Raw genomic sequence first — 11658 nt, forward strand, 5'->3', positions numbered from 1 at the left:
GAGAAATTAGGATTAGAAATTAGCCGCTTACTGACACAGACAGAATTCCACGCGGGCGGAACCGCAGGCACAGCTAGTCTCTAATATTTTTCTTGTGTAAGGGTTATTTTATGTACTTTAAGTCGTTTTATTTTCTTGAACCCCCCACCCCCCCCCCCAAATACTAAAACCTGGCTACGCCCGTGATAGCAACTCAACTAAATCAGGGGTAGGTAAACAACAAGCGGTCTTATCGCTAAAAGCAATCTCGTCCAGTCATATTTTATGTAGCATAAGAATCACACTACGGATGTAGTGCTATAATTGTTTTCCATCGTATTTTCTCTGAAACGTTCGTATTTTTCATGCTACTACTACAGTCAACCTCAGTACTTTTTGTACCGAAACTGACTGAAATAGCAAGACACGTTCGTAAGTTTTCGTGAAAATATTACGATGGAAAATAGTTATAATAATAATAATTCAGCCTACATATATACGTCCCACTGCTGGGCACAGGCCTCCTCTCACTCACAAGAGAGCTTGGGCTATAGTCCCCACGCTGGCCCAATGCGGATTGGGGACTTCACATACACCTTTGAATTTCTTCGCGGATGTATGCAGGTTTCCTCACGATGTTTTCCTTCACCGAAAAGCAAGTGATAAATATCAAATGATACTTCGTATACAAGTTCCGAAAAACTCATTGGTATACGAGCCAAGATTTGAACCCGCGACCTCCGGATTGAAAGTCAAAGGAAAATAATTATTGCACTACATTTGTGGGAAGATATGGTAAGATCAAAATTTGGTGTTGTGCAAACAACATATGCAGTCTTTATATTGCAATCATAAAAACGAAAACTTAAAAATAATGTCTTAAGTTTATACGTAAAGCTTGACCCTGAGCTCATATTTTATGACAATACTTGGCAAGATGACAAAGAGAAAATAACAGAATCCTCCTACGAACGGTAAAGTCAAGTAATAAAGCAAACACTAGAAATGGTACCTAAGAATTTTCACAAACAAAATTCTTTAAAGCTGGGTAAAGGATGACTCACGTTAGCGGTCTAACGTTTTCTATGAAAAGCATCACGTGATCACCTGTCATGTCATAAAAAAAGCCCCGGAAACTCCGGCCCGGACACGGCCCGGTCTAACGTGAGTCATCCTTAATGATCCGGCTTGGATACCATAATGGCTACCATACTATACAAAATGAAAATAAATGATTTTTAAGTTAGAAAACCTTATTAAGGTCGATACACATCAAATAAATACAAGGCCCCTGTACACAATGGGCCAGCGCCGGCCACTCCAAGGGACGCAGCCATGCGGTAGAATGAGATAGCAATGTCACTTACTCCCTCTAACGCATAAATGCGTCCCTTGGAGTGGCCGGCGCTGGCCCATTGTCTACAGTGGCCTTTATAACACCCCCATGCACTCGCCTTTTGTATGTATTAGTATCAGTTTATATGCAAGATGATTCAAACTTTACCGGTCGCCGTGGTAAGACCTAGGATTTACCATATCGGTGTTGGTAAAAGCCCGAAGTAAACTAGTAAGATTTAACATTTCGGGCTTTTACCGATCGGCATCGGTAAAAACTAGGATTTACCGGTAAAACCTAGGTTTTGCCGTACTTCGGGCTTTTACAGTAACATATACACCAGTCAGTTTTCATATGTAAAAATAAAATGTTATCGAGGTTTGAATTTCAGTTTTAAACCTACTCACCCCATTTTACGGTAGAGCATAAGTAAAAAGTATTTTTTGCAGTAAATTAAATAACAATAGCCAGCTTAGGAGGAAAAGTATTTACACTATAAAATAAACTTTAAAAATAAACCTACCTATACCTAACAATTGTATTCATTATCATTTTTAGGGTTCCGTACCCAAAGGGTGAAACGGGACCCTATTACTAAGTTACTGGTAGTGCAGTCTCGGCAAGAGATTCAAACCATAATATTATCGACCCGACCGCAGTATTCTATATGCTTAGTCATCTCTTAAATGTAGGCAGACGCACAATAAAACATGGACATAAAAGAGTCTGGAGCGTCCATCTACTTCGTATAGGGCTGCCAAAACCGAGATATGATTAAAACTGATATTTTTTCCTGGCGGCTTAGCACGGTCGCGTTTTTATCCCTTGTCACCGTGCCTGTCACGTTCTAACAAGTATGTAAGTGCGAAAGGGACGCGCATAGTGATAGTCGATAAAAATGGAACCGTGCTGAGCCCGCTGGACATTGTTTGTATAGTCTGTAATAGACTCAAAGGCCTATGATGTTGATTACCAAAAGTCATGCGTAAAAAATATTTATTTTAGCCTACATTTAACTAAAACTTATAAGTCAGAGCTGCATATCAAAGCAGGGTGGATTTTAGGGTACAATTAATTTTTTTTTAGTCAATTTTATGGTTTAACTCACCTCCCTCGCCTCACCTCTTTTTAACTTTTCAAGGTTTAATGTTAGTATTTATGACTCACGACAGTTTAAATTCGATTAAATTTGCTGTTGAAATAAAAGAAACAATAATATCGTTCGTTAGTTTTGGCACCCCTGCACTAAGGTACGATTGAGACGCTCCGATTTATCAGTCGCAGTCGTCGTGCGTGCGATCGATGTCCGGAGACAACGCGGCGCCGATCTGTCGCGGGGTGGTAAGTAGCTCTTGAATAACCTTATATTATTTAATCGTGATGATGATGATCCTTTCGGCCGATTTCGACCATGGCGATCACTTCGACTCCTATACTCTGTATCTTTAGGTACTTAAATAAAAGTAAACAAATAATTTGTACATTTTCGGGTACCTAGTTATAACATTTATTGATTATGATGATTAACCATCCAAATACAAAACCACCTGGATCTGTAACTGAACGACCTGACTTTAACCTACATTATTTGATCATGTATTCATCTACCCTCAACTGGCTTAAGAAGCCATTTGAGGGTAGATTTTGTTTACTCTTTTTTATATACCTAAAGATAGAGACTATAGTTAGCTCGGCGTTCGCGCGCCCGAAGATGGCTGACGTAGCTGATCTTTGAGGTGAACCCCCGCGCACATTGAGGGCACGTGAGAACACTAGCCACATAGTGGTAGTGAATGGAAGCAGCCTGGCGTGCTTTCAGCTCGTCGCGTTTAGCGTTGGGGTCAACTTTATTAACTTTATTTAATCGTATGGCATGCGTAGTTAGGCAATCAGAGTACAGCTTTGAGGTTGTTAAGCCAGGTAACTACGTCGGGTGTCAAGGCATATAGATCCTCAGCTGGGCCAGGATAGAACTGAAGAGGGCAGCACCGAGCTCTGCAGTGGTTTGTTCTTCTTCGCCGCACTCGAAGAGGGGGACTGCTTCCAACCCCACTTATGTTGGAAATAATTACAGCGGCCATGACCTGTTCACAACCTATTTAGACGGCACCAGATCTTACGAGATGGCGTGGCGTCGTGATCTTAAAACGGGAGTAGACAAACATGACAAGGACTGGTTAGAGTACCTTAGGCAGAAAAGACTCCGCGCTACTAGACCTTTGAGCCCTTGACCCTTGGACTCTCGTCATGTTTGTGATTGCTGTGGCAGAAAATACCGCTCTGGTATTGGACTCTTCAGTCATCGCAATCGCTGCAATCAACCTCCCCGCAACACCTGATTTTACCCGACACTGCAACAATCATCTGCTATAGGTGTGATGTATGTATGTGTGTGTATGATGATGATGAGATCTTACGAGAACCTTCTGTATCCCGCGTACAAATTTTTGTACACATTCTACAATCGGTTTTGTACTATTATGTATTTAAAGGTTTTAAATTTAAGAACTAAACCAGTGCTTCTGGGCATCAGGACGCTGACAAATGACATCCATAACAAATTTATAACCTTCATAATAAAACTATTGAAACGGATTATATCGCGTATATTGAATTCATCCCGACGTTTCATATAGTGTGTGTGTGTGTGTGTGTGTGTGTGTGTGTGTGTGTGTGTGTGTGTGTGTGTGTGTGTGTGTGTGTGTGTGTGTGTGTGTGTGGGTGTGTATGAGTTTTATTTCATGAATAACTATCGCGGTAACCGAAGACAATATTAAATTAATAACCTGTTATTAAAATTATAATATGCTTCCATGATATCTCTAATTTCTCAACATTTGTTAGACTTGGTATTTGGTAACTACATACCACGGGGGCCCGGCGCCCGCCAGACTGTCTGCCGTCGAACAAACAGTATTCGGAGATAATGCACCCCCTCCCCCCCCCCTCTTTTAGAGGGGAGCTTTTTAATGATCACTGCTTACTATTGTTGATGGCGCGTGTGTAGGTGGGTGGCTAATTTTTAGTAGGTACACCAAGCCTTGGCGACCAACCTGCAAAAGTGCACACATGGAATTCATTCATGAAGTGGGTATGCACTTTTGCAGCTTTAAGGATGACTCACGTTAGACCGGGCTGTGTCCGCGCCGGAGCTTCCGGCGCTTACTTTTCTATGGCAAGACAGGCGATCACGTGATGCTTTCCATAGAAAACGATGCGCCGGAAGCTCCGGCCCGGACACGGCCCGGTCTAACGTGAGTCATCCTTTATTCATAAAGTGGGTGAATAAATTCCATTCATAAAGTGGGTATGCACTTTTGCAGCTCACTGTACATAGTTAAGGTCTTAATTCGACTTAATTAGACTACGTTTTAATTGACACCATTATGTTACCATAATTATTGGTTATTCCCAAATAGGTAATTACTACCAAATTGCTACCTACCGTAAAATGGGGTGAGTAGGGTCAAAACTGAAATTCAAACCTCGATACCATTTAATTTTTACATATGAAAACTGAATGGTGTATATAATAAGTGTTCCGGACGTTTGTATTTTAGTTTTTATTTTATTTTGGGTAGTTCCATTTCATAACTTTAACGATATAGAGGAAAACCCACTTCACCCCGTAGTGCCTCGTATTTGGGGTGACCCTCTCACAAAGCTTTTTCATACAAAGGTGATTTTGGAAGATTGTTGGATCGATTTTTTTTTATTATGCGTATTACTATAGCTCCATTTTAAATTGGAATACATTATTTTTGTAGCAGTAGCCTTAAAATCCCTTCTCACCCCCCTCTCAAACCTTCTCTCCCCATTCATAACCCACCTCTCCCCGCGAAACCTTCTCACCCCGTTTTGCGGTACTTGACAAGTGACAAGGCCACAAATGGGATTTTTTTCCTCAGGTACATGTCATGTCATCACTGGACACAACTGTGGAAAACCTCCTCTAGTCAATATTAAAAAGAATTAGTTGTTACCAGTGGTAAATATATTGAAAAAATGCGCCAGTACCTAATAACGGGACTTACTAAAATTAAGGAGGAAGAAAGGAGTTGAAAATTTGGTTATTGTTTTTGATGACTTCTAACTACGTGAACGTAGTCGCGTGCAAAAGCTAGTCCACTTGCTTACCTTCCTCGCGTTACCCATTTTGCCACGGCTCATGGGAGCCTGGGTCCGCTTGTCAACTAATCTCATGAATTGACGGAGGCACTAGTTTTTACGAAAGCGACTGCCATCTGACTGTCCAACCCAGAGGGTAAACTAGGCCTTATTGGGATTAGTCCGGTTTCCTCACGATGTTTTCCTTCACCGCAAAGCAACTGGTAAATATCAAATTATATTTCGTACATAAGTTCCGAACTCATGCAGCATTGGTACGAGCCGGGGTTTGAACCCGCGACCTCCGGATTTGAAAGTCGCACGCTCTTGCCGTAGGCCACCAGCGCCTCTTTGCTTATTGCTTATAATTTTCAATGAAAAACCTAAAACTGATTATTCTGTCTACTTTACATTATATTATATCCCTTCCCACTTTTAAAAATCTATTGTAATGACATTAGTGACATTACCTTTCGCTGCCTTAATTTGCCTTCTATACATATAATAAAGCTGAAGAGGGTCGAAAGTCTGTACATGGAAGATATTTGAAAAAAAGTTGGCTGGGGATACTTAGAATTGATAACAGAACACGTTCCAACAGTTTTTAGAATTTTTGTCTGTTTGTCTGTTTATCTGTTTATCTGTTTGTCTGTTTATTTGAACGCGCATCACGTGAAAACGGCTGAACGGATTTTGATGAAAACTTTACTAATCTGTCGAGAAAATCCCCGGCCAGGCTATAGGCTATAAAAATTCAACCCCTAAAAGGGGGGGTAGCCACAACACTCGATTGACTTAAGTTTGCCCCTGAATCGTATGGCGCTACTTAGGAAGGAGGGGTAAACTTTTTTCAAATATGTGCTAACACTATAGAGTACCCTGGTTAACTAACAGATGGCTCTGAATTTAATACGATGTGACATAAATAAGCCACCGAGGAAGGATTTTGCCAAATTAACTCTAAGTTTAGAAGACCCCTCTTCTAAAATTTCAATCAATCGTACGGATATCAACAAATTTAATTGAATAATTGTGTTGATTTAATAATACAACAAAATTAAACGACAGTAAATTAATTGCCCCTCATTGCACATTGCCATCTTTTGGGGAGCTGAGTAAACATTAAGTAACCAAGAAAACTAAAAATGGGTTTACATAGTTACGTAGTGGTAAAATAAACACACATATCAACACGCGTATAATTGCATAAAATTATTTAAAATTATTTATTTTCTCCGTCATGAATTATACCTAATCGTAATTATATCGCATCCATATCAAATCCATATTCATACGTATCGCCTCCTTAAGCACTTAATAATGGCCACGAAGGTGGGTACTTTGAAAAAAAAACATTGACCTCTGTCATTTGCAGTGCCGGATTAACCCTTTTAAGCAAAATAAGCACTTGCTTAGGGCACCATGTCTAGGAGGCCCCAAAAATTATCGAAAAATTTTCGCGCTCGCTTCGCTCGCGTTTTCAATAACATTCTAAGATGTTTGTGACAAAGGTGACATTCGGGTGGCGCCTGCAGCAGCATTAGGTACTCTGTTGCAACGTTACTGCTGCAGCACTGTCAATTTTCGTGATAAAATGATGTGACTGATTTCCACACTAAAAGTAAAAATGTACAACTGTCTATCAAAATGCGTTTTTTTTATCGAAAAATTTTCGCGCTCGCTTCGATTGCGTTTTCAATAACTTTCTAACATATGATAAAGGTCACATTCAATTTTCCTGATATAATTATGTGACTGATTTCCATACTAAAAGTAAAAATGTACAACTGTCTATCGAATTGCGTTTTTTATATAGAAAAATTGTCGCGCTCGCTTCGCTCGCGTTTTCAATAACATTCTAAGATGTTTGTGATAAAGGTGACATTCGGGTGGCGCCTGCAGCAGCATTAGGTACTCTGTTGCAACGTTACTGCTGCGGCACTATCAATTTTCGTGATAAAATGATGTGACTGATTTCCACACTAAAAGTAAAAATGTACAACTGTCTATCAAAATGCGTTTTTTGTAACCAAACATTTTCGCGCTCGCTTCGCTCGCGTTTTCAATAACTTTCTAACATATGATAAAGGTGACATTCAATTTTCGAGATATAATGATGTGACTGATTTCCATACTAAAAGTAAAAATGTACAACTGTCTATCGAATTGCGTTTTTTTATATCGAAAAATTGTCGCGCTCGCTTCGCTCGCGTTTTCAATAACTTTGTAAGATATGATAAAGGTGAAATTCGGGTGGCGACTGCAGCAGCATTAGGTACTCTGTTGCAACGTTACTGCTGCGGCACTGTCAATTTTCGTGATAAAATGATGTGACTGATTTCCGTACTAAAAGTAAAAATGTACAACTGTCTATCAAATTGCATTTTTTTATATCGAAAAATTTTCGCGCTCGCTTCGCTCGCGTTTTCAATGACTTTCTAAGATATTATAAAACTGACATTCGGGTGGGGACTGCAGCAGCATTACTCTGTTGCAACGTTACTGCTGCAGCACTGTCAATTTTCGTGATAAAATGATGTGACTGATTTCCACACTAAAAGTAAAAATGTACAACTGTCTATCAAAATGCGTTTTTTTTTATCGAAAAATTTTCGCGCTCGCTTCGCTCGCGTTTTCAATAACTTTCTAACATATGATAAAGGTCACATTCAATTTTCGTGATATAATTATGTGACTGATTTCCATACTAAAAGTAAAAATATACAACTGTCTATCGAATTGCGTTTTTTTATATAGAAAAATTGTCGCGCTCGCTTCGCTCGCGTTTTCAATAACATTCTAAGATGTTTGTGATAAAGGTGACATTCGGGTGGCGCCTGCAGCAGCATTAGGTACTCTGTTGCAACGTTACTGCTGCGGCACTGTCAATTTTCGTGATAAAATGATGTGACTGATTTCCATTCTCAGCTGAAATGCAGCAATGAACGTCACTCAATTTACCAAAAAAATTCAATGTAATCTTGATGACCTTAGGGAGAGGGGGCACCATGGTCTAGAAATACTTAATAATAATAACAGGCCTTTATCATCTGTGCCAGATATTTTAAGCAGCATCCTGGTTACGACACTTGCGTTCGTGGCTGTAAAGCCCTATACGAGGGAATACTTAGGGCATCAAAATATCTTAACCCGGCCAACTGGTCGTTTGCGGAGTCAAACGATTTGGGACTCGCATTTTATACGCATTTCCATGCCTTCCCGAAAAAAATCGAATCATTCGCGAAAGTTTCGCAACGCATTGAGGTTACAAGGGGCACGTGGTCTTCCTCAGGAGTCTGAAGGAGACCACGGTAAGTGGCGCTCTAGCCAGGCAAGCTGCTTCGCTTTCGCTCGCGCGCGTATACCTTACTGTATCGTCCGATATTCACCTACTACTCTGTCGTTTAAATCCTTAGAGAATATAACCAACGGAGACTCCATGTCTATAATTTTCGGTACAAAATAGTCTGGCGTTTTTTGCGGGGAGGGGCACATCAAATGTGTACCTACGTAACGTAAACATAGCCATGTCAGATAAACGTCGGTTGACCATTGGCCGCCTATTTTCGACAGAGGGGAACGCCTGTTAATGACCACTCCGTTTGGTTATATTCTCTAAGTTTAAATCACGTGTAAAATTTGAATAAGGGCGAATAACGTCGATTTTGGAGTGTAGTTTTATTTAGTGGTACCTAATTGTAAAATATTTTATCTGGACTTCAGTCCTCTAGCATATCCATATGTCAACTTTACTCAAGTTCCGCCTCCAGGGGAGAGGGAGAGAGATTAGGATTAGAAATTAACCGCTTACGGACACAGACCGAATTACACGCGGGCGGAGCCGCGGGCACAGCTAGTTATTTATATGCTTTTGCCCGCAACTTCGTCTGCGTGGAGTTAGTAATTTGGGTAGCTTATTTTTATCCAATGTGCTTTTTATCGATTCCCCATACAATCTGCCACCCCCCTTTCCTGTGATAAAAACTACCCTATGTCCATCCTCGGGACTTAAACTATATCCATAGGTACCAAATTTCAACTAAATCGGTTCTGCGGCTTAAGCGTGAAGAGGTAACAGACAGACACACTTTCGCCTTTGCAAGACTAGCTTTTGCCCGCGACTTCGTCAGCGTGGAATTATTAATTTAGGTAGGTAGTATTATTTTATTCAATCTGCGTTTTGTTGATTCCCCATACAAACTTCAACCCCCCTTTTCACACCCTTAAATGGTGATTTCTTGAATGAAAATTACCCTTTGTACCCCGGGACTCAAACTATCTCTATACCAAATTCAACTAAATCGTGCACCAGCGCCGGTGCTAAACCGCACGGGCGGGACAGTTCCTATTGACAAAGTTTGTTGTGCAGTTGTTGTTAAGTCCCCATACAAAATTCCACCCCTTTAAGGGATGATTTCTGGGATAAAAACTATTCTATGTCCTTCCTCGGGACTCAAACAATCTCTATACCAAATTTCATCTAAATAGGTTCAGCGGTTTAAGCGTGAAGAGGCAACAGATAGACAGACAGACGTCCTTTTATAATATAACAAATATGGGTATGGATATGGATTAGTATGAATATATGTATGTATGTATGTATATGTGTATATATTTATTATATTTGTATGTATATACCTACCTATTATTTTAAAGTTTATAAAAGTATAAATTTACATGTGTCTTCCACCTTCGTTTTGTTAATTTATATGTTACATGTTGTCCACCTTAGTTTTTAAGTTTTTTTTATGTTATGAAACGTTTAAAAATGTATATAGTTTAAGTTTTATTTAAGTGTACACATATGGAATAATTTAATTCTGAAGTAAATGATATATTTATTATTATTCCACTTTATTTATTTTTCGTCTTAAGTTAGGTTATTTATAATATGAATATAAAAGTAAAATATAAAAACACTTACAAAACGATAAAAAATACATATAAACACATTATAAAAAACCTAACCTAGGGTGCCGCCAGCAGCGGGGCAAGGCCCAAGCTACCGGTGGTCAGGGCTGCAGAGAGAGGAACCGGCGGACTATCCGCGCCGTGTCCAAGATCACCGCCTTCTGCATCTGACCCTTGATCCAACCACCTAGCGAGAGTCTCTCAAGATGTTGGTCGAGACTCTTCGCTACTAGACCGTTCACTGAAACGACTATCGGGACAATGATCGTCGAATCAACATCCCACATGGCGGTTATCTCGTGAGCCAAGTCTAGGTACTTACTGGACTTATCCTTCTCAGCCTTCACGAGATTCTCATCATGGGGGATGGTGATGTCAACGAGCACGGCCCGACGTTGCGATCGATCTATTATCACAATGTCAGGCTTATTGGCTACAATAGTCCTGTCTGTGATGATAGATCGATCCCAATAGAGCATGGCACGACCATTCTCGAGAACAGGCGCAGGTAAGTACTTGTAGTACGGTACTTCGCGGTCCACAAGGCCATATAGAAGAGCAAGTTGCTGGTGAATAATCCTGGCTACGAGATTATCTCTGTGCAAGTACTCGCCGTTAGCAAGATGAGAACAACCGGAAATGATATGCCTGAGTGACTCTCCGGGACGGCGGCATGCCCGACAAATGTCGACCGTACCGTCCTTCAGGATATACTTCCGATAGTTGTTCGTCATTATAACTTCGTCCGCAATTGCACAGGCAAAACTCTCGGTTTCTCCGAAGAGGTCCCCGAATCGTAACCAGTTCACCGACCGCGAGGGCCTTGTAGAACCGCCCGTATTATTATTATTATTATATGTATCGGCACTACCCGTTCAAAGTTGTAAGAAGGTATGTAAGTACTTAACTTTCCTGCTACCCAAAGGTTGTCTGGAAGAGATCGCTTTTTAGCGATAAGACCGCCTGTTGTTACCTAGTCTTAAGCTTGTATTTCGCTTTTTGTATATATTTTTTAAACTTTATGTTGCTTTGAAGGATATTTACTTACTACATTAGCATGACAGTCGCATTAAAGTTCGCCTAGCACCAGTATTTTTAACAGACGGAAGCCTAATGAAATAACGAACCGGGGCGACCTTAAGAATATATTTAGGGCTACGTGAAGTACGTGATGAACGCTGCTAGCCTTTCTGCATGCCTAATTTAAGGGCTTCAGCAATGTTTCCTGTGATAAACATAAGAAAAAAATATATGTTTATTATAATCGTCCCTCAAAAAATAGGTATCTACTTACCTACTGAATTGCACTGATTGCACAGCAGAAT

Source organism: Cydia splendana, chromosome 14 (genome assembly GCF_910591565.1).
Source record: "Cydia splendana chromosome 14, ilCydSple1.2, whole genome shotgun sequence".
NCBI lineage: Eukaryota > Metazoa > Arthropoda > Insecta > Lepidoptera > Tortricidae > Cydia > Cydia splendana.